The following is a 25,297-nucleotide window of genomic DNA, read 5'->3' as shown; positions in this document are numbered from 1 at the left end:
GGAATTCTGATCACATAAACATTGGCCTGTATTGTTCAATTTCCATGTTCATCAGCCTTTCTCCCAATTCAGTTGCTTGTTAACCTATACAACACTTTCATCAAACTTTAAATTCATTAATTACTGTAGTGCATTCTAGAATTTCTAGAAGATAGCACTTTCTCAATAATATGGTTTAAAAACTTATAACCCAAAAACTAAAGTGCCTTTAATAATTTAATGTTAATTTTACCAAATGTCAGTGCCATGCTATGAAGCGCAATAGACTAAATGTGTCTGCTATTTCTATCTCCATTAATCTACTCACCTGCCATAAACTGGGCTGTGATCTTGGAAATAACCCACATTTGTTTGTCTCAAAGCAGTCTTGAATTATAACTCCAAGGAATATCGACATGCTCTGTAAAGGATATAGATACTTAGCCTAACACCTGTTAAGAGTAACCACAAGACTGTGGTATTAAAAATTGTCTGATATTAATTTAAAAAGAAACAAAATGACTTGCATACCATGAGATCTGTGAAATAGCCATATCTCAGAATTTAATTCATAACAAAGATGGTGATACTCATCATCCTGCTTAGCAAAGGATGATAGGAAAGCTGCTCATAAATGGGAAAACCCACACCATTATTACATGCCAAAATGGAATGTAGAAATATTAAAGAAATAAATCAAGAAGACTCATAAAGAGTGAAGATATTATGCCTTAGGGATAGGGAATAACTTTCAAATGATTCTCACAAAACATCAGTTATTAGATTCAGTCCCACCAAAATTAGGAAATATTTTTGAGGGTAAAATTAGCAGAAATATGTCAGAGACATTTCATATGTCTAAAATGACAGGGGAACAATCATCCAGACTGTACACAAAATACACTCTTATGAAATGGAAATCCCAACTTTTAAATATAGAAAAAGATGTTTGGGTCAATTTGCAGCTAAATAAACCCAAAGACTTCACAAAAATATGTAAACAGATGTTTAAACCATTAGTAATCAGAGAAATGTGATTTTGAAACAAAGAAAATGTCATGTTAGACTTACTAGATCCTAGATAGAATGTTCAGTCGAAAAGCTAAGAAACACAATATCACTTAATGTATTACTTAGAGCTTTACAAGAGATTATGGCACTAGGTATATGTTGCAGAATTGGGAAGAGCTAACTAGGGCTTTATAAAGACAAATGGTTAATTGACTGAAAGTGCACCAGAAGGTCAAGAAAACTTTAGCTCATTAACACAGAACAAACCATAACACAGAGACCACAAATAAGATTCCCTAAGTCATGCTGGATTCCCACCTCTCTCACAGGAGTCCCACCTATAGGACATCTGGTGTGGAAGTCTACGATCATCCAAGTCCTGTTTTCCTGTGAGTCCCTAAGGGCCTCAAAATCCTACTGAGCAGTGCTAGTCGGGATTCTCCAGCGCAGTAGGTCCCAACCTTCCTAATGTTGCAACGCTTTAATACAGTTCCTCGTATTGTAGTGATTCCCCAACCATAACATTTTTGTTGCCATCTCAAAACTGTAATTTTGCTGCTGTTATGAATTGTAATGTAAATATCTGATATATAGGATATCTGTGAAAGGGTCACAGGATACCACTGATCTAGAGAAAAAGGAACATTATATATTGCTGATTTCCTAGATTGGCTTATTAACATAGACGACTGGATAACCCCCAAATAGTTGTCTGCTCGCAATAGACAATGTTGCTATACAATGTTTGGTAGCTATACAATCTAAGAAGCCAGAGGGCTCTTAAAGGGGAATTAGGGATGAGGTCCTACTCTGAGGCTGAAGTTCTGGAAACTCCCTGGTCTGGTTCATTTTGTAAGGCTGAAGAAGCTGGAGACTGACATCAGGAGGGACAGAAGCAGCAACAGACAATGACTCTTATGAAGAGTGAAGCCTGCATGAGCTGGCTAGCTTTAAGAAAATTAGCACACAGGCATTAGGTGTACAATGGCATTGTCAAGCAATGTTTCTGGAGGTTCTTCTCTCTCATCTCTCCCATCCCTGCTACTCCTGATGTCTGCTATAACTCCTCGCCTAGTCACTTTTCCTCTTTCCTGGCCTCTGTGTCCTTTGTACATCCTCTCCCCATCCTGTGTTTCCTCATCACTTATTTTTACATTCGCTATCCCCCACTTTATGGTCTGTGATGGTTTGAATGAAAATGCTATGTTTATAGGGAGTGGCACTATTAGGAGGTGTGGCCTTGTTGGAGCAGACATGGTCTTATTGGGAGAAGTATGTCACTGGATGGGGGCTTTGAGGTTTTAGATGCTCAAGTCAGGCCCATTGTCATGTTCTCTTCATGCTGCCTGCTGATGCAGATGTAGAACCCTGAGTACCCTCTTCAGCACCATGTGCATGTATGCTTGCATACCACTACCCTGTAGGCCAGGAAGATAATGGACCAAACCTCTGAAACTTTAAGCCAGCCTCAGTTAAATGCTTTCCTTATTAAAATTTCTATGGTCATGGTGTCTCTTCACAGCAATAGTTTCTACCCGGACTAAGACAGGGTCTCTTCGTATTCATAACCCTCTGCTCAGTCCACCTACTCACATACTCCATATACTAGGAGCCCCAGATGGGGGAGGGGTATATGATCTGTCTCTCTGGTCTTGAGTCACTTCAGAGATACTTTCCAAAGATTTTATATCACTTGGCAGAAGAAAGTGAGACTGTTGCTTAGATTACATTTTAACAGCATAAGCAATATTTAATCCAAAATATGTATTTCTAAAGACATGATTTTGATATAAACTAGAAGACTTAGGATTCTAAAGACTAGGTAGGCTGGATATACAACAGGTTGTTTTTTGTTTTTTTTTAATTTTTTTATTGGTTAATTTGTTAGTTTAAATTTCAAATGTATCCCCTTGCCAGTTTCCCCTCAGAAAAACCCCCATTTCACCACTCCCCCTGCCTCCAGGAGGGTGCTCCCCAACCCACTCACCCACTCCTGTCCCACTGCCCTGGCATTCCCTTATGCTGGGGAATCAAGCCTTCACAGAACCAAGGGCCTCCCCTCCCTTTGGTGTAAAACAAAGCCATCCTTTGCTACATATGTGGCTAGAGCCATGTCCTCCGTGTGTATTCTTTGGTTGGTTGTTTAGTTTCTTGGTGCTCTGGGGGGTCAACAAAGGGGAGAGAGAACCTGTAGAGACCATATCCAGAGGTTAGACATGGCCCCAAGTTGAGGGATGGGGCCACTCACCCTTCTCAAAATTTTAACCCAGAATTGCTCCTGTATAAAGGAATACAGGGACAAAGAGTGGAACAGAAACTGAAGGAAAGGCCATCCAGAGACTTCCCCACCTGGGGATCTTTTGGGAACAAAATATAGGGGCGGGAGCCCTGGGGGTCCTGGGGAAGAACGGAAGGAAAATTATGCCCATGCCCTGCCAGAGTTTCCCTATTCTCTGGTCAGTCAAGCATGGGAGGGCTGCTACCTACCCTATCCCTGGGTGGGCATTTCCTCTATCCCACTCTTCAGGGGTTGGCCAAGGGGCAGCTCTGCCTGGAGAAACCCCCCGGAGCTACTTTGCTAAAGCTACCAGGGTTATGGGAGAGAGGGAATAGGGGAAGGAGTTCCCAACACTGACCAGAGTGCACAGTGGAACTTGAAGGAGCAGAGCAGAGACTCTATGGTTGAAGATCTTTATTATAGAAATGGCAGGGAGAAAGAGAGAAGGTAGGAGAGAGAGAGAGAGAGAGAGAGAGAGAGAGAGAGAAGAAGAAGAAGAAGAAGAAGAAGAAGAAGAAGAAGAAGAAGAAGAAGAAGAAGAAGAAAGAGAGAGACAGAGAGAGAGACAGAGAAAGCGAAAGAGAAAGAGAGAGAGAGAGAGAGAGAGAGAGAGAGAGAGAGAGAGAGGAAGGAAGAGGAAGAGGAAGAGGAAGAGGAAGAGGAAGAGGAAGAGGAAGAGGAAGAGGAAGAGGAAGAGGAAGGGAGGAGGAGAGAGAAGTGAGAGGAGGGAGAGGTAGAGGAACAAAGGAGTAAGAGAGCAAGGTGGGGACTGAGTACCCCTTTTTATGGTCTTCACTGTTGCTAGGTAACTGAGGACAAGTTTAGCCTGAAGGTCAGAAGCTTGGGCCATTGCTTACATGACTACTGACCATGCTTTTCTTGTGGGGGCTGTGGGAGGTGGTACCACAGGCAGAGGCCAGAATTTCAGGAGCATGAGGGAATGCCTACCGTGTCATATAGGTGAATTATGACCATCAGGGTTCAGACCTCAGCTCTACTGGAGACCAGCCTGCAGTTCCCCACAGGTATCCATCCCATATGCAGCCACCAAACCCAGACACTTGCTTAAGCCAAGAAGTGCATGCTGACAGGAAGAATGTCTCCTGAGAAGCACTGCCAGAGCTTAACTGAAACAGGTTGTTTTTTAAAATGAGTTTGTTAAAAAAAAACTTTTCTCTGCTTATAACAATGTGTGTATGTACATATATACATATGTATTTCTTAAATATATATATTATACTTGTGTTTTTATGACATATTACAAATTGACTTATAAGTAGGTAGTCACATTAATTAAATCTTTTAATTTAGCCCAAATTCATTTTAACTTATACTATAATTAAAAATTTAAAGAACTGATCATCCAGTCTTAGTCAAACATTATTTGGTTAATCGCTGCCTCAGCCCTGATTTGACAAGTGTCTAAATATAGTCCTCTTGCTTAGCTTGGTTCTCAAGACACAGAAGCTTGTGTCCCAGGTCACAGTGTCACCCTCATGGACATTGGCCTCACTATTTCTAATACATACATACATATATATATATATATATTTGGAATGGACTTAGCATGTATTTTTTAATAGCAATGTTTTTAGAAATATAGTTAAGTGATCCATGTTTTGTCAAAATATTTTTTTCATAGTGGATATTAAGTGTTTTAGGCTTTTAGTTAAGAAAATGCATCGTAAATCAGTTTTATTTGGGAGATAAATAACACTGAAGAGTTTTCTAAAAGTTATTCTGTTTCCATAAATACTTTCTTATATATAGGCAAATATACAAAATCATACATATTACATATACATATATATATATATATATATATATATATATATATATATGCACATACATAAAAAGACTTGAAATAAAGTTATCCTGTATGAGGACAACATATCCTGAATGAAGCAAGGCAGGGGCTGATGTAAACTCATAGGAGCTATGATAGCATGCATGAGCCCTGTGTGAGCTCAAGACAGAAACCTGTCTCTGTCAAGGTATGCCTTAGTATTTATATAACAGCTGAATTTTAAAACATGATTTTTTTTCTATATTGGTGTAACTGACCTTCTGTGTATTCAGTGGCCATGGTTGGAAGCTGAGATAGGGAGAAAAGAAATTGTATTTTTACTTCTTTCTTCTACCATCAGCCAAGCTCCAGCCATCCCACCCACCTTTCCATGTTCTACAGTTCTGGAGAATCACCTGTCCTTTTGTACAGAAAAGCCATGGAGACCATGTTAGGTGTGATCTAACCAGTGTACGGTTGCCAAGAGGAAGGTCACTGCAGAGTGGAAATGTAAGCTAAGCCATGGGAAACACCTCTGTCTCATTCTCTACAGGTGAAATAGAGGGGGGCGGTGAATTCCAAAATAGAAAGAAGTAATGGGGGCAAAAACACTCATTCCAACCCCAGCTACAATATAAGGATAAGCTCCATTTAGACAGATTGTTTACATCTGTCAGTAATGGAACTCTATGCTCTGGTTTTCTTTTATATATATTTGACACTGTTGGTTCTCAGTGCTCACAAATTCACACCAACTTCCAATTAATTTATTCTACCAATCTTTCACCACATCCTTAAAATATGTACGCATATGTGTATATATGTATATATGTATGTGTGTATATATATGTGTGTGTGTGTGTGTAATATATGTGATATATATATATATATATGTCCTGAAAAATTGTTTTGAGGACCACAGCTCTCGAGAGTTATGACAGAATAGTAGTAACTTTAAAAAGAATGTGTCCAGATAACACGTGGAAGAAGCCAGCTTACCAAGGGAAACTTGAAGCCTTTCCTTATCTGGGCATCACGTAACCAACAAAGCATGTACAAAATAAAGCTGATAGAGGACAAGTTGGGGGCTATAAAAGACCACACACTGCAGCCAGATGTATTGGGGCTGTTTCCTCAACTCACTAGCCTATTCCACACCAGTATTCATCTGGAATAATAAAAAACCTAGGATAGCAAAAACTCTTCTCAAGGATAAAAGAACCTCTGGTGGAATCACCATGCCTGACCTAAAGCTTTACTACAGAGCAATTGTGATAAAAATCTGCACAGTACTGGTATAGAGACAGACAGGTAGCTCAAGGGAATAAAATTGAAGACCCAGAAATGAACCCACACACATAAGGTCACCTGAACTTTGACAAGAGAAATAAAATCATCCAGTGGAAAAAAGACATCATTTTCAACAAATGGTGATGGCACAACTGGCCGTTATCATGTAGAAGAATGTGAATTGATCCATTCCTATCTCCTTCTACTAAGGTCAAATCTAAGTGGATCAAGGAACTCCACATAAAACCAGAGTCAGTGAAACTTATAAACAAGAAAGTGGGAAAAGCCTCAAAGATATGGAAACAGGGGAAAAATTCCTGAATAGAAAGGCAATGATTTGTGCTGTAAGATCGAGAATTGACAAATGGGACTTCATAAAATTGCAAAGCTTCTGTAAGGCAAAAGACACCGTCAATAAGTCAAAAAGGCTACCAACAGATTGGGAAAGGATCTTTACCTATCCTAAATCAGATAGGGGACTGATATCCAATATATATAAAGAACTCAAGAAGGTAGACTCCAGAAAACCAAATAACCCCATTAAAAAATGGGGCACAGGGCTAAACAAAGAATTCTCAACAGAGGAATTCCGAATGGCTGAGAAGCACCTGAAAAAATGTTCAGCATCCTTAATCATCAGGGAAATGCAAATCAAAACAACCCTGAGATTCACCTCACACCAGTCAGAATGGCTAAGATCAAAAATTCAGGTGACAGCAGATTCTGGCGAGGATGTGGAGAAAGAGGAACACTCCTCCATTGTTGGTGGGATTACAAGCTTATACAACCACTCTGGAAATCAATGTGGCGGTTCCTCAGAAAATTGGACATAGTACTACCAGAGGATCCAGCAATACCTCTCCTGGGCATATATCCAGAAGATGTTCCAACTGGTAGAAGGATACATGCTCCACTATGTTCATAGCAGCCTTATTTATAATAGCCAGAAGCTAGAAAGAACCCAGATGCCCCTCCACAGAGGAATGGATACAGAAAATGTGGTACATTTACACAATGGAGTACTACTCAGCTATTAAAAAGAATGTATTTATGAAATTCCTAGGCAAATGGATGGACCTCAAGGGCATCATCCTGAGTGAGGTAACCCAATCAGAAAAGAACTCACATGATATGTACTCACTGATAAGTGGATATTAGCCCAGAAACTTAGAATACCCGAGATACAAGATACAATTCGTAAAACACATGAAACTCAAGAACAAAGACCAAAGTGTGGACACTTTACCCCTTCTTAGAATTGGAAACAAAACACCCATGGAAAGAGTTACAGAGACAAAGTTTGGAGCTGAGACAAAAGGATGGACCATCTAGTGATTGCCATATCCAGGGATCCATCCCATAATCAGCTTCCAAACGCTGACACCATTGCATACACTAGCAAGATTTTGCTGAAAGGACCCAGATATAGCTGTCTCTTGGTAGGCTATGCTGGGGCCTAGCAAACACAGAAGTGGATACTCACAGTCAGCTATTGGATGGATCACAGGGCCCCCAATGGAGGAGCTAGAGAAAGTACCCAAGGAGCTAGAGGGGTCTGCAAACCTATAGGTGGAACAATATGAACTAACCAGTATTCCAGGAGCTCCTGTCTCTAACTGCATATGTATCAGAAGATGGCCTAGTCATCCATCAGTGGAAAGAGGGGCCCATTGGTCTTGCAAACTTTATATGCCTCAGTACAGGGGAACATTAGGGCCAAGAAATGGGAGTGGGTGGGTAGTGCAGTGGGAGGGTATAGGGGACTTTTGGGATAGCATTGGAAATGTAAATGGAGAAAATACCTAATAAATAAAAAGAAAGAAAGAAAGAAAGAAAGAAAGGAAGGAAGGAAGGAAGGAAGGAAGGAAGGAAGGAAAGAAGGAAGAAAGAAAGAAAGAAAGAAAGAAAGAAAGGAAGAAAGAAAGAAAGAAAGAAAGAAAGAAAGAAAGAAAGAAAGAAAGAAAAGAAAGAAAGAAAGAAAGAAAGAGTCTGTCTCCTTGTCTTTGCAATTCATAAAAAAAGGTTGAGACTATGGGAACCAGGAGAACCAGGAGAGTTGTAGGGAAAGCAGGGCTCAGAAGAAAGACAAGCGCCTGAGCTCAGTGTCCTTTAGAAAGGTCTTCCCAGGACAGTCTGGAATCTGAGGCAGAGCTGAGCCCTTGCCAGGGAAAAGCTCAGAACCAGGGAGATCCCAATGGACCTATAGTTCAACAGGGTTTCCAAGGATTGGGATGGACACAAAGCTGAGGCCTCCTCACAGAGCACCTTCCTGCCAAAAATAAGGAGCTGAAGGTTGTACCCGAGAGATGGCAGAGATTACTGATGAAGGTCATGGGTCTGATCACGGTGGATGAACCAGGGCCTAAGTCTCAGTGTTGATGCAGAAGGACTTCAAGTATAGATCATCCCCGTCTTTCCTCTCTGCTGACTGCTCAGAGCCTGAGGAGCTCCCAGAAGACAGAGCACAGTCTGCAAACAGAGGGCATCACAACAGGTCCCCCCTACAGAGGCATTACCTCTCTGTACAGGAGGCATTTAGAGATATCTGAAGACACAATTATTACCCAGGAATAGAAGATTGGGTCTAGTAGACAGAAAGCGAAGATTTGTATAATTCTATAACTGATAATTCTACAATGTAAAGGATAGTTCCCTCCAAATAATTAACCAGACTTAAAAGTCAGCCTAGTTAAGTTTGAGAAACTATGTCCTACACTGAGATAATTTTGGCCTATTGTTAAATCAAGAAATTTGTAAAAGAAATTATGTCTATTTTTTAAAAACCAAAGAAAACCATATCTAGTGGATAGACTGAAATTTATAACTTTCTTATGCTTGGAGTACTTACCTACAGGTTACATCCCACATAACCTAAACTGAAATCAGTATAAAGAAAGCATTGTACTTCATACATGTGGTACCCTGAGGACCACATCTTAGTAACAGGGCACACTCTCAGTTATCAGTCTTTCACCCTTGCGATCTATTGACTGCTTGGGGCTGCAGCCCACTGCTTCAGTACCTCTTCCTAGCAACACAAGGGGAGCAATCGCAGGGATCCTCTGGAACAAAATTGCAATTCAAAACTGGAAATATGATTTCTTCTCAGCGTGTATTACTTACACATTATCCTAAGACACCCTTCAGGGGCTAGAGAGATGTCTAAGTACCTAAGAACACTTCCAGCGGCCCTGAGTTCAATTCCAAACAATGCACAAGGTGGCTCACAAAATCTGATGCCTTCCCTGGTATGTAGGCATATGTTCAGACAGCATTTATTAATAAATCTCAAAGATAAAAATGTCATCCTTCAGAGATAATCAAATGTTATTTGTGTAATGTAAAATAATCACTACTCAGTTATGCACTTATTATAATATTTCCAGAGGGGGAGAGAGAATCATAAGTAGCTTGATAGTATTACAAAGTAGCCAGTATCAAATAGGAAATGGAAAAGAAAACAGGGAAACAGGTAAGAGACACTTAAAATGGTGTCGTAAATAAGGGGAGACAGAAGACAGGAGAAAGACTAACATACACAGCTAAGCCATGTGTGATGACTTTCTAACCTAGGGCAATGGGCCCATGAACAGTTATTTCAGATGAAATGGTCTTTCTTCCACACTCTCCATTTGGACTTTCCTAAGAAAATGGAATGACAAAGCAAGCCACTAACTGACCAGGGAGACTATCATCAAAGAGACAAAATCAAAATGTTTCTAAAAAGAGCAGAAATGAAAGCAAAAAATCAAAGACAAGGAGAATAAAGGAGGGAGGGACTTAGAGGAAAATGAAGAGAAAATGAAAAAGAAGAGCAAAATGATCTGCCAGCAATTGCAATGAATAATAAATCAGCCTTGTTCACGACATGACCGAAGTATTCCATTTTTATGTGAAAGCAAATAACTGTGAAGTATCGGCAACATAAACAATGATTAAAAGAGATGAAATGTCCTGAGATGAAATGTCATAACATTACACACTGTCAGTTTGCAGTGTTCCCAAAATGTTAATGACCTCCCCTTCAGCTGCTGCTATCAGGGGAGAGATCTCAGGGGAAGGAGACCTCAGCTGTAGAGCTCCAGGGATGAACTCAGAGCCTCATCCTGTCTGTCTGTTCCCTCTTAACGGATAAAATACCATTGAAACTGAGTCAGTGACATTTGCCCAGGATTCAGAAGGGACTACTTGTTTCCTTTTTAAATTAAGTTTTATTTTACCTGAAAGTAGTTGAGTTTATCTTCCCATTTCAATAATGTCTCAGACCTGATTCAGTCAGCCTGAAACACTCTTTAGAATAATGGTCCTTTATCTTTCCCAGTGACATTTCTCCAGCAACAGCAACATCTGCAGAAGATTTAGGAAGTGACAGTTCATCATTTCACAGACTAATTCTGGAATAAAAGTGCGAGGCAGGGTGAATGCATAACGACTTTACCACTTGCCAGGCGTTTTAAAGAGTATCTTCCGAGCGGCCGGCCCCCTTCCCTCATTTACTTCAATAAAAATCATTAGTACTTCCGAAAACTACAATTATCTTTGCTTCCAAGCTAAAAAAAGAAAAAGAAAATAGGCCATCACTCTGTGGCCACTTCATTTAACTATAGCACTGGCTCAGTAACACTAAGCTGGTACACATTTCTCAGCAACTGGCAGTACTTTAGTGTGAGTGTTCGCTGATTCGCCCGCGAATGAGGACACCACACACAATAGGGTTCTTCTGCAGTAAGCTTTATGCGTCTTGAGAGGGAGAGCATAAGCTTCACAACCGGAGACCCCAGGCAGTCCGAGCCCCTCCTTTTTATAGGAAATTCTCCCCGCCTCGGACGTGGCAAGCCATGATTGGCTCAACACTGATCACCCCATATGATGTTATCCCTGAGGCGGAGCTGCCCAGGGCGGGGATTTCCAGCGCAGGCGCAGACTAGATGTTTACTAGTTGGTACTGAGGAAATGACTCAGTACCGGAAGATAGCGGCGCCCCACATCTCCCCCTTTTTTGTCTAATAAAACCAACTGGACACCCAGTATGAGAGGACGGGAACATTGGCCGAATCCTCTTACTCAGAGATGTAAGAACTATGTCCGCAAGCAACAACTAGGCTTGAGTGGGACCCGAAGTTGCTCCGACCTGTCCCTCTGCCATTTTTTCGAGGAGGGGAAGACTAGGGCAGGAAACCCCCACTAGACGGCATATTCCCCAGGTGGAACGGGGGGACCACCTGTGCGATGCATTGCTCTACAATCCTCTAGGGCTGCTGAAGCTCACCCGCTAAGGCGCGGGCAGCCAGCGACCAGTGGTGCAAATCAATTTTGTTTAAGCGCCGCCAACCATACCTGTGCAGATTGCCCCTGCTCCAGGGCAGCAAGCGCCTGGGATATCATGATTTTGTCTTTATTATTTTTCTTATATAATTTGCAAATTAACCATAAGCTAAATACCGATCCGAAGCAAAGGAGAATTCCAAACAAACCCACCCCCACCCATTCCTTAAAATAAGAAACAGCAGAAGAAATCCATGACGAAAAGCCTTCGGTCAAGGAGAGGTCAAGTCTGGTGGAATTGATTTGGACGATGGCCAATCTAAGTTTCTGGAGGGTTTGATCAAAATCAGACGTCCAATTATATAGCAGCTGTTGGGACAAACTCTTAGAAAGATTAGCGGCATATGTGAAATTATTATATTGTACTGATGTGATGCATAACCCTGGCATTCTAACTTCACATCCCAACTGCGCGAGTTGCCAGAGGATATCAATTTGTTCTTGAACCAAATCTATACGTTGATTAACCAGTAATAATCCTCCCCGGAGCTGGGTATAGGCAAGATGGCTATCTTCAATTGCTGCAGACACAGCGGCCGACAGTTGATTAATAGTGTCTGCGGTCTGCACAGTCCCTGACAGGGCCAGAGCTGATGCAGTTACTGAGGCGGTTATGCCTACAGTAGCCACAATTCCTACGATCACTGCAGAGACACCAAAATCCCTCTTTTCCCTAAAAAGGGACAGGGAGCTGGGGGCCACCACCGGGACTGGAACAAAGCGGGGCAAACGGACAACCATGGCAAAGGAAAAAGCCTTGGCATCCCAGCATGTAGCATAAAAGCAGGAATAATTTTGACAATAAATGTCAGTCAAATTATTAGGCAAGGTAGAATTACTAACAAGCCAAAGAAAAGGGGGCCAAACACAAACAGGCGTAGGGGGATATTGAAACTGTTGAGGCGATCCCACCCACCACGTGGAGGAGGAATTTAGGCTGAACCGCATGAAACCCCTTTGGGACCAGCCTCCCTCTATTAATGCCAGAGGCTCAATATCGGTGCAGCTCCCATTAATGCCACACAAAAGCCATAAATTGAAGGGATAGCCAATGGCTGAGGGATTATCTTCGCCATTGCGTCTTGCCACATTATATGAACCATTAATCAAGGGTGGGGATAAGGTGAAATAATCATTAACTCGCCCCACTCGACGCGCTTGGCAGCCGGCCCAAGGCGGGGTGGAAGACAGCTCTTCCTTTGCTACACAAAAGGGGGCTAACCTTGGTTGCTGATACTCAGTATGATTAATAATTTTTGTTACCTTGGGCCAATCTCCAGACAAATCAACAAGATCTCCACCATAAAATGTATCATTCATAAGTGCATTGGGAATATGGACAACGTACTGATAGGATAATCCAATGCACTCGGTCAAAGAACTATTGAGGGAGAAACATAAACTCCCCCTCAAATTATGTCTTCTCTGTTCAGTGACCTTTTCGAGCTGGGGATCCCACGGTAAATATGGAAGCCCATGATTTTCATTGGTAGAAAAAAGGCGGGGAAATACCTGAGCATTATACATTACCGGCATGGGGAGTGGGAATGTTGACATTATTCCCCATCGAAGCCCTTTTTCCTGGGATATCACTTGCAGAGGCAGGATGATTCTGCCGTTACATGAAAGCGATTGTGGAATCCTTTTGCAGCTTCCACAGAGGATGACAGGGCTGTGGCTATTAATTTGGTGGCTTTGTCTGCCAAGTCATTACCCAGGGACATGGGGCCAGGTAGGCCTGAATGAGCCCTGATATGAGTGATGAAAACTGGGAATTTTCTTTGAAGCAACACTGATTGTATTTCTTGAAAAATTTGTGCTAAAGTGCTAGAGGGTTTGATTACCCCAGCCACCTCCAGCAAGTTTACTGCATTTACTACATAACTAGAATCTGACACAATATTGAGGGGTTCAGAGAAGGTTTTTAATACCTCCAGAACCACTAGACACTCTATTACTTGAGGTGATGCTTCTTTATATTGTTTGGAACATATTTTGCCATTGACCACAAAGGCCCCTACACCATTCTTGGAGCCATCGGTATACACCATGAGCCCTTCCTTAATTGGGTTTCTTACCGTTACATGCGGGAACACAATTGACTGGCTCTGGGCAAAGTGTAGGATCGGGTGTTTGGGATAGTGATTGTCTATGCTTCCAGGGAAAGTTGTAACTAGTATAGCCCAGTCATTAGATATGGCGGCCAAAGTCTGAACTTGCACAGAGGTATAAGGCACCACCAAGAGGTGGGGGCTACGCCCGAAATGGGTGATGGCTGCTTTATAGCCTCTGAGTGCAAGCTGAGCTATGGCTTCAGGATACCAATGTATTATTTTTGCTGGGGATACATTTGGGTGAACCCATAGCAGGGGCCCATTCTGCCAAAGAACGGCAGTTGGCAAATGGGCAGTTTGTAAGACACACAGACTAAAGGGTTGTGATTCTTCGATACGGAGCAGCTGCGCTTGTGTCAGGGCCATTTCCACCTTTTGTAGGGCCAGATCAGCAGCTGGAGTCAATGTTCGGGGGGACGTGATGTGCGAATCTCCTTCTAAGATATTGAACAAAGATCTTAATTCCGAAGTGGGGATTTTTAAAAAGGGTCTAAGCCAGTTAATGTCCCCCAACAATTTCTGAAAATCATTTAGGGTATGGAGGTGGTCCCTTCTTATCTCTAATTTTTGAGGTATGATGTTATTTGGTGTCACCATGGTACCCAGGAACTGTCCAGTATTTGAAATTTGGACCTTTTCTACAGCTATTTGAAGTCCCCATTGACTCAAAGTTTTAAGTAAAAGGGGGTAGGCCTTTTGAAGCAGGCCAAGGTCCTTGTGGCACAGAAGGATGTCGTCCATATAATGGAGCATGACTAACGAGGGAAATTGATCCCTTACTGGAGAAAGGGCCTCCTGCACATAAAGTTGGCACATAGTAGGGCTGTTGGACATTCCTTGTGGTAGAACCTTCCATTGGTACCTTTTATCGGGTTCCATATGATTAACAGAGGGTATAGTAAAAGCAAATCTGGGCCTATCTATTGGACATAGAGGTATAGAAAAGAAACAGTCTTTAATATCTATTATAATCAAATTCCAACCCCTGGGCAGGGCGGAGAGCACAGGAAGGCCTCTTTGCACAGGGCCGAACAAATGCATTTGTTCATTAATGGCTCTAAGGTCATGGAGCAACCTCCATTTCCCTGATCTTTTCTTAATAACGAATATGGGAGTATTCCAGGGGGAGGTAGAAGGTTCTATATGATCCAATTTTAGTTGTTCATTTACTAATTGTATTGCGGCCTCCATTTTTTCAGAGGATAGGGGCCATTGGGGGACCCACACCGGGTCCTCTGTTTTCCACGGTATAGGCCGAACCGTCCCCATGGCCCCTAGGAAAAACCCAGTCCTTGTCGGGCTATATTTCCTACTGGTGAAATAGGCTCAATTCCTCCTTGCTCTGACCGTCCTAATCCTTTGCCTGTCCTGTAGCCCATCTTTAGCATCATGTTTTTTGCCTTGTTCAAGCCTTCCCCCAACACGATTTTTTCATTGGACAGGGTTAGGCCCAAATGTTGCATAATGTCTCTCCCCCAAAGGTTTACTGGGAGCGGGAGCACATAAGGTTCAAATTTACCCTTTTGTCCTTCAGGAGCCTTCCAAGTCAAACTCATTGAGCTTATGGCAGGGCATGAATGATATCCCAGGCCTTGTAGAGAGTGGGACGATTTTGTAGTGGGCCAAGCTTTTGGCCACCAGTGCGTGGATATAATACTTTTGTCTGCCCCGGTATCAAGAATACCTTCAAACCTTTTTCCATTTACTTCGAGGCAGAGTTTGGGCCTTTCATTCAGGGATACAACAAGGTAGGCTGAATCAGTTCCTGACGACCCCATCGTTTTGGGACTGGGGCCTGGGGAGCCCTCCCAGAGGGTGTCGGGGAGGAGCAGCAATTGAGCTATCCTATCTCCTGCACTGATGGAAAACACGCCCCTGGGGCTGGAACATAAGACCTGTATTTCGGGGGAGTGTAGGTGGTCAACAACCCCAGGATGGACCACTAGGCCCCGTAAGGTGAGTGATCCTCGTCCGAGGATAAGGCCCATGGTCCCAGGGGGCAAAGGTGACATTGGCTCTATAGGTACTGGTTGGATACTCATTTGGGGCATTAGTAGGAGGTCGGAGGCGGCGCGCAGGTCCACCCTTGTGGGTCTTCCTGGGTCGCTTCTTCCGCCATCCCGGAGGTTCTGACAAACCGGTTCCCATATCTTTGAGGGCCCTGGGACCGTGGGCCCAATGACCCGTTTTTTGACACATTGGGAGCAGGAACATTTAATGGAGGCAAAAGCCTTCCCTGTATATCTCGCACTGAGCGACATTGATCTGCTCTGTGGTACCCTTTACCACACCTCGTGCAGAGGGTCAAGACCCCCCCTTTCTTGTCTGGGGCTTTGCAATCTCTTTTGAAATGTCCAGGCTTACCACAATTAAAACAGGTCCGTTCACCGGTCTTCTTTTGTGGAGGATGCTTTTGTGCTAACATGATGGCGGCCGCGAGGCCAGTGTTGCTAAGTGGACCTCCAAGCTCTCTACACACTCTTAGCCATTCTTGCAGCCCTTTTGATTTTCTAGGAGCAATGGCATTCCTGCATTCCTGGGTGGCTTGTTCAAAAATCAGTTGCTCAATAAAGGGTCCTATTCCCTCTGGGTCCCCAAAGATTTTTCCTGCCGCCTCCATCATGCGTGCGACGAAGTCGGCAAAGGGCTCCTGGGGCCCTTGAACAATTTTTGTAAGCTGATTGGTGGTTTCTCCCTTGCGATTAAGTGACTTCCAGGCCCGTATGGCTGTGCTGGAAATCTGGGCGTACGCCCCCCAGTGGTAATTAATTTGATCTGCGGCCCACGGGCCTTGGCCTGTTAAAAGGTCAAATGTCCAATCCCGCTGCTCTTGCGTAAGGGCTATTGCGTTGGCCCTGGCCTGGGACTGGGCTGCCTCATGCCACAAGGCTTTCCATTCTATGTATTGTCCCATAGTAGGCAAGGCGGCCTTAACTACCATTTGCCAATCACTAGGTGTCATGGCAGTTTGTGCCATTCTTTCAAGAATCATAATAGTAAAATTAGCATTGGGACCATATTTTCTTACTGATTCTGCAAGATCTTTTATCTGACTATAGTCTACAGGAGCGTAGATTCTCCCCCCTTCCTGTTCATAAACAGGAAACGCTAAGTGTAGCTTGCGGAGGATCCTTTGGGGAAAAAAGGAAGTTGTGGATGACCGGGCCTCATAAGGTGGGGGAGCGGAGGGAATGGCGGCAGCCAACAATCTCCTATCCTTAGAGGAGACACCGGACGCGGGCTTACTTGACTTAGGTCGTCCGCCTTCATCTGGGTGATACCTTTCTCCTTTATATCTAACTGCTTCTTCTTCTAACTCGCCCTCTTCCTCCGAGGTCAGTTTACTGTCCTCGGTTTCGGAAGAATCCGAGGTATCTCTTAGGTGGAGGGCAGCCAGTTCTCGGGTTGGATATAACCCGGGCCTGCTGCTCCCCTTCTCTCCCTTTCTGTTTCTCCCGGGAGGTCCTTTTTCACTTCCCTTTTTTGCCTTTTTTACGGTTTTTGTGCGCACACCCATCCTCTCACTACGCTCGGATTCTGACATACCTTCCTGCATAGCTTCTAAAACCTTTTGCCCTTTCTTTCGCTCCTCCTCACAGGCCTCATCTTCAAGACAACTCTTAACTAGTTTCCATATGGCCTTAACTCCCAACCTGAGGTCTGAACAGGTTTCTAGATCGTTGCCTAGCTTATTCCATGACGGCAGCGTCAGAGATCCTGACACCGCATACCAGGGAGCTACTCGATCAACTTCCTCGACAAAGCGGCGAAGAACTCTATCCCCAAGCTTCAGGTCCCTTCTTTTGAGAAGTTCTTTTAATGAAGTTTGTACTGATTGAGAAGCCCCCATGATACTCTAAAGGAGACTGCAGTTTATGTCTCCGGGATCGTATAGGCGCGTTCCGCTCTTTGCTCTTTTATTTACGAGAGACTGACACGCGCTAGGGTTGTAAGAACTTCAATTTAACACAACCTTCTATGTTCACAAAGGAAGAGGGCTAGGAACCATACAACCAAGGCCACGAGGACGATAATTAAAGCCTCGGGCAATCCCTCCCACGGCCCGGTTAGTTGAAGGGAGTGCGAAAGGGTCAGGTAAAATTCAGGCATACCTTTCCGAGACGTAGTTCCTGCAGTTCTGGACCCTCCCCGTCACCGAGGGATCTCCGACGGTGCTCGCGATGTTCTTCGTTTTCCCGGGATTTCGGCACCAGATGTGAGTGTTCGCTGATTCGCCCGCGAATGAGGACACCACACACAATAGGGTTCTTCTGCAGTAAGCTTTATGCGTCTTGAGAGGGAGAGCATAAGCTTCACAACCGGAGACCCCAGGCAGTCCGAGCCCCTCCTTTTTATAGGAAATTCTCCCCGCCTCGGACGTGGCAAGCCATGATTGGCTCAACACTGATCACCCCATATGATGTTATCCCTGAGGCGGAGCTGCCCAGGGCGGGGATTTCCAGCGCAGGCGCAGACTAGATGTTTACTAGTTGGTACTGAGGAAATGACTCAGTACCGGAAGATAGCGGCGCCCCACACTTTAGCATATGAACCTTCATGTATGTATGTGTACGTACACACACACACACACACACACACACACATGTCTGAGGCCTAGCTAGTAATGTGTAGATTTGGGTGTGTACAGGCATTTATCATTGATGGAGGACCAAGGATGCTAGGTGAGAGGCTACGGGATCACATGACAAATCTGAATCACCAGACTCCGGCGAGCAGCATCAGGGTGAAGATCTGAGTTTATTGCACATCACAAAAGCTTATACACAGTGTTTGAGCCAACCCTAAGCCTCTAAATCCTCAGCCACTAGTATCCCATCAGACACTGTCACCCTTAACCATGCCCCAATGAAAGCCCTGCCTGACGAGGTTACTCAGGAGGAGCTGGGGGTTCAGGAGCATTGTCACCTGTTAGGACTTTCAGGAATTCAGGGGGTGGGGCAAGCAGTCATTCCCTGGCTTAGGTTCTTTTTTGTGGTCTCACTGGTGTTCAAGGAGCCATCTTAGATCCAATGCCTGTGCGGCAGGTTAGGACTCTTTGAGGAGTCTCAGGAGCCTGTGGTACCTCGCTCTCTATCCCACTTTCTCCTTCACAAGACTGACCTCCACATCCTACACACAAGTCTTCTGAGCAGTTCTTCCTTTTAAGAAGTCTCTGATATCTGGGGTTGTAAAGCAGAAGCAACAGAAACAAAAACAAAATGGGAGCAACAGTAGTAAAAGTCACATGTTCCGTGCAATGCAGATGCACAGGAGTAGTTGCAATAGGAGGTATCAGAGAATTTATCCTGACAGAGGAAGATTATGCTATGAGACCCTTAAGATTTAAGACAAAATGTTGTATTCATCGAAGAAAGCATTCTGTCTGACTTTGACTCCTGCATGTAGCTATTTTAACTTGAACAAAACTGACGTAATAACAAATTCAGTCATACCAGCCATATCCCAAATGCTCAAGGGTCAAGAGAGTATGGTGACCAATGGCTACCATATTAGATGGCACAGAAGAATGTCTCCAGCACTGCAGAATGTTCAGCTCTACAGCTTTAGTCTATGTTGTAGAACCAGGTAACTACATCAACAGATACTTTCCAGATACACAGAGGCCAGTATATGTCCTGTATTGGCTAGAGTCTAAGGTTTGAGTAAAGAAGTAGATGATAAGTGTCTTAGTCAGGGTTTCTATTCTGCACAAACATCATGACCAAGAAGCAAGTTGGGAAGGAAAGGGTTTATTCGGCTTACATTTCCACACTGCTGTTCATCACCAAAGGAAGTCAGGACTGGAACTCAAGCAGGGCAAGGAGCAGGGGCTGATACAAAGGCCGCGGAGGGCTGTTCCTTACTGGCTTGCTTCCCTTGGCTTGCTCAGCCTGCTCTCTTATAGAACCCAAGACTACCAGCCCAGAGATGGTCCCACCCACAAGGGGCCTTTCCTCCTTGATCTCAAACTGAGAAAATGCCTTACAATTGGATCTCATGGAGGCGTTTCCTCAACTGAAGCTCCTTTCTCTGTGATAACTCCAGCTGTGTCAAGTTGACACAAAACTAGTCAGTACAATAAGTCTAAAGAGGTAACATGGAATCAAATTCCAGGGAATCTTGAATGAATGTATTTGGAATCTGGACCTTGTTTAGAGAACAGATAAAAAAGAATTAAGATTTGATAACGTATGAATCAAATTTAGCTGTACCCTATGTTCATGTGTGGGGCAAGATACTCAAAATCAGAGAGATGAGACTCAGAAGTCAGTATTTTGTGTCCATCTAAGGATGATTCCAATGCACAAATATTTTTAGAAAAATATCTTTAACATGCAAAGTGCCCCTCCCTGATTTGAGTTAGTGATAAGCTTCCTTCATCTTTTCTACCTCAGTGAAGTCATCAATAATAATTAGCTGATTCCACTCTCTGGTGACAGAAGACAGCCTTGTAACCAAGACTTGACAAATCCAATTCCGAGTAGTGCCCCAGTCACACAAGGTACAGTTTAGATCATAGAGCAGGTGGAAACTGCACTTAAGGCAGGAGAATTAAGGCCTGCTCTGCCACTTCACATATTTGTTCCTGATCTCACATATACATTGCTGGTTGGGAAAAGTATTTTATCAAGGAGATCAAGGAAGCAAGAGAGAATTAGCCTTGATATCTCTGTGTATGTGTTTCTCTGTGTGTTACATGACCACATCATTCTGTGGGACAGTGAAAAGCCACCCATAACAATTTACAAAATTCAGGGAACCAGCATAGGTGGGTAAGTGTCAATGGAGAGAAAGAAAAAACAGGTGGCATTCCTTGGTGGATTTAGGTTAGAGTCCTGTATGCCATATTCTCCTTTGTATTCACAGTTATATGACCAAGGAAATTACCTCCTCCTCCTTGGCTCCCCCCCCCCCTCCTGTTTCTTCTTGCCTCCATCCTCTTCTTTTATGCTTCCTCTTCCCCCTTATTCTTAAGTTTGTGAAAGATGAGCAGCACTTTTTTTGATGTTTATTATTTATTTATCCATTTCTTTATGTGTTGTTGCCTATAAATGCCCAGTTTAGAAGTAAATGTGGTCCACAGATCGGAACAAAGACCTCTAAAAAGAAGAAATAAAAATGGCTAAGAGATATCTTTTAAGGTGTTCAACATCCTTAGTAATCAGGAAAATACAAAATTTAAACTACTTGGAGATTTCGTCTTTCCCTAGCTAAGATGAAGAAAACAAGTGACAACAAAAACTGGTAAATGTGTGTGGGAAGAAGATGTATTCACTGTTGGTAGTGTTGGGAAAGAGTGCAGCTACCCTGGAAAACAGTATGAAGAATCCTCAATAAGCTCACAATAGATTTACCATTTGTCCCAGTTATACCAAATTTTGGCATATCCCCCAAAGTTTCTATATCATACTACAGGGACCTACTTAGCCATTTCACTGCTGCCTTATTCACAGGAGCCAGGAAATGAAAACAGCTACATTTCCATCAACTGGTAAATGGATAATAAAATTGGGGTACATTTCAGCTATAACAAAAAAATAAAATCTTGAAATTTTCAGGTAACTGGATGGAACTGGAAAATATTATACCGTGTAAAAGTAACTGAAACCCAGGAAGACAGGAGTTACATAATCTCTCATATTTGTGGACCCTAGCTCTGAATTGTTAGGTTTATTTCTATAAACAGAAATATTCACAGAATCCAAAGGCATAATAGTACCAGTGCAGGAGAAGGAGAGAAGGAGTGCCAGAGAGGAGGCTAGCATGATGAAGGTTCACTGAAGAGGGGAAGGGGGGATGTAGGGAGTTTCACTATGTGTGGGGGTGCAAAAGAGAACACCAAAGGTATTTAGAAAAACCAGAAGGAAAAGTATTGTTTTATCTTTCTCTAGAATACAGATTTTTTAAAACACATACCCTTTTTTTGGTTAATATACAAATTAACAACTTTAAACTAATACATCTTTTATCAAACACTTTCTAAAAGGACTGCGAAAACAGGCCGTCTCTGAGTGTCAAGACCATTAAAAGGTTTTCTTGTGAAGGTAGAGTACCATTGACTCAATCTAAGAGAACTAAGAAGCAGAATCACTTATTTCACTGTATTTAAAGGTAAGTACAGTATGAAAAGAGCTCATATATGCATGTAAGTTACATCAGATTTGGCTATTGACATGAACCCAAGGACCTTCTAATTGTTCTATAACTGTCATTGTTCTACATGACAGTTCTCATGGGCTAGCTAGATTATCTTAGCCATTGTATGTGCCAGGCAAGTGGTCTAATAGTCAACTTTGAAAGACCCAGCATAACAAATTTTAATTCTTCTTTTCTGTTCATGTATACTTGAGTCTACTTCACTACCCTTTGTTCAGCTCCCTTGTGGGATGCTTTTAAAGGGTTAATTAGGCTGATAAATCATAGCCAGGTCTTGATCTCTTTCATCTATGAAAGTACATCCAAGAACCTACTCAACTCTTTTGTCCATCCATATGAATTAATCAAGCACCCGTATTCCGTGTTGAGGATTTATGACTAAGGGCCAGAAATGTAAGAAGAAATTAATGCACATTCTTGGATTAATGGAAAACAGGAAGTAGATTAAGCATACTCATAAATGGGAAAGTAAGACTTTTGATCAGGGAAGAAAATGTCTGGTTCCACTGTATTTTCCACACAGCAATTCTGCCACTAAAATACTGTCACTTTTACTTGACAACTCAGGTTTCACAGTATACCACCGCAGGCATTTTGTGTAACTTACCTCAGGTGATTTTCAGATGCCAGTCTCTATAGAGTATACTTGGTGCTTTACAGAGATCTTACACCATGTTTCCATTTATACCATTTTGTCTAATGTAGGACTCTGTGGAATCTCTTCCGTGGTCATAGGTTGCTCAAGATTGCCTTGTGAGGCTTCCTCCAATTCTGGTGGTAAATGACAATATTTAAACATTTAAGAGCTTGCATACTGCATACCATGTAAACACAGAAAAGAAACCTGGAAGGTAAGATATCAAAGCCATGCTGGAGATGAAGAGTATAAAGGATCTTGTTTCATTTACTCTAAAATGAGGAAAAAAGTTCTTTTGTGAATTTGCTTTTGATCTGCTACATAAATATATCTGCAGATTGGAAATTCACTAGAAGAATTCATTTGTTCCAATAGTCACTGGGTAATTAAAAAAATGGCGTTGGCTTCCATTGTATTTTATGACAATCAAACCTCCCTGTGCTCCCTGCAGGCTGTTTGATCTTGAGGATACTGTGCATCTTCCTAAGCCAGGCCAGCTCATTCAAAACCACAGAGATCTGGATACCAAGAGTATCTTCCCATGGAGCCTATGAAGCTACTCTTCATATATAAATATATACTGGTCTGGCAAAGAGATGTGGTTTTCCAACTTTTTTTTTTAAGTAGATAAATATCCAACATGGAAATTGCATAAAAGAGCACAGGGAGGTAGACTTTTTCTTGATAATATCTATCCTTTTTCATAATGTCTATGCCACTTGAGTTATCTCTTTGACCCTCTATAATCTCAAAGTTGTCAATGACAGGATTGGAAATTGCTATACAGACTTCCTTTTTTTATTGTTTGCCAAGTGTTTCACTCCACAGTAGTCTGCTAGATGTCCTGAGCATGCAATTAATTCATTAGCACTTTGGGCTTTTGTGTCTTCTGGAGTCTTCCAGAAAATGCAGCATTCCTGGAAGGAGAAATATTTTAAGCAGCTGGGGAATTACTCTGTCAATTCAATTTGTAATGGGGAAGGTAGGCTTACAGCCAAGCCCTTAGGGATAGGACACAGGTAATGGAGGATAAAGAAAGTGAGATAAATATTATCAAGAAAATACTGCCATACTTCCTAAGGTTTATGAGACCCACCTACACCCGTATCAGTAGTAAAAATAACTTTGAAATGGCTGATATCAGAACACTTCTCAGTAAGAGATATTCTCCCAAGTCTTTATGTCCTGACTTATTTTATATATTTCTTATTTTATTCCTTAATGTATTAATGTTATGTATTCCATATACCATGCTTTCAATTAAAGTAATATTCTGCATAGTCTGGGTAAGGAAGTTAAGGCAAAGAAGAAATAAAGTCGTAGCCCAAAGAGACAGAGCCAAAACTCAAATCTCTGCATTAGAGTTCTGGGGACTGAGATAGTACTACATAATAGTTCATCTTTCTAGAGTGTAGACAGTTGCATCCCTAACACCTTCTTTAAAGTAATCATCTAGAGTTTAATACCATAACAAAGATCCCTTTGAATATGGCAAACATTTCAAACGAAACTTGAGATATTTTCTTTATTTACATTTCAAATAGTATCCCCTTTCCTGGTTTCCCCTCAGGAAACCCCCTATCCCTCACCCCTTCCCGCTGTTCACCAACCCACCCACTCCCACTTCCCTGTCCTGACATTCCCCTCTACTGAGGCATCGAGCATTCATAGACCAAGGGCCTCTCTTCCTATTGATGTCTGACAAGGCCATCGTCTGCTACATATGCTGCTGGAGCCATGGGTTCCTCCTTGTGTACTCTTTAGTTGGTAGTCCTGGGAGCTCTGGGTGTACTGGTTGGTTCATATTGTAGTTCCAAGAAGGAGGCTTTCTTGCAGCTGTGGATCAAAGCTTTGACCATGTGAATAAGGACTCTGCCTGACTGAAGGCTACATTTCCAGGTTTGACATATTCCACAACAAAGCTGTGCTGCAAAGTGCCAGGAAATGAAACACACATGAATTTTAACATGAATATCATTTGTCTATTGTAGTTATTCATGAAAACCTGGTCATCTTGGGACATTCACCCTTTATCCAGATTAGTAAAGCCAAATTTGTGGCTTTGTAGCTGGCTCTGCATCTTTGATAGGGATGATCAATATCAGCCATTGTGTTGTCTATCTGACTGGCACTCAGATGTGATATGATTTAGAATGCTCAGGTCCTTGGGCACTCTAAAATGAGGGCTCTCTTTGGGAATATCTATACAATCACAAGGAGGTCTACTAGATGATATCATATATAATTATTTCTTTAAATAAAGGGAAACGTAAATTTCAGAGAGATGGGCTGATTTACCTAAGATCATAGACCTTTAAGTGAAGACAGCAGGTCTAATTTCATAAATAAGACAGAAAAAGCAGAGCGCTTATAAATAGGGTCTCATAAAATGAAACATTTGTTTTTTAAAACTGCTTTTGAAGAAAGCCCAACAGTGGTTAAGAGCATGTTAAGAGTATGTTCTTTTAAAGGTCCCAAGTTCAGTCCCCAGCTATCTTCTGGTGGCTCACAACCATCTATAATGGGTTTTCACAACCATCTGATGCCGTCTTCTGGCACACAGGTATACATACATCCTGATAGAGAATATACATCATATACATAAAATAAACAAATCTTTAAAAATTAAAAGAAAGGAAGTTCAAAATCCATACAGTAAGAGGAAAAACATGGAACATAAATCTTTTAAATGACTTTCATCTAGAGTGTACAGCTAAATA

The 25,297-nt window shown here is 42.4% G+C and overlaps 1 long non-coding RNA gene across 1 annotated transcript; it reads right to left on the bottom strand.

The window, feature by feature from the left end:
* Nucleotides 1-313: 313 nt before the first annotated feature.
* LOC115032123 (uncharacterized) lies at nt 314-22,885 on the bottom strand. The gene is made up of 3 exons (XR_003837756.1): nt 22,548-22,885; nt 10,565-10,691; nt 314-400 (listed from the first exon to the last, which is right to left on the bottom strand). It is a non-coding gene; the product is annotated as an uncharacterized LOC115032123 (long non-coding RNA).
* Between the last annotated feature and the right edge of the window lie 2,412 nt (nt 22,886-25,297).

Source organism: Mus caroli, unplaced genomic scaffold (genome assembly GCF_978045245.1).
Source record: "Mus caroli unplaced genomic scaffold, Mus_caroli_1 scaffold_9, whole genome shotgun sequence".
NCBI classification, from domain to species: domain Eukaryota; kingdom Metazoa; phylum Chordata; class Mammalia; order Rodentia; family Muridae; genus Mus; species Mus caroli.
This window is presented reverse-complemented; position numbering and strand designations above follow the sequence as displayed.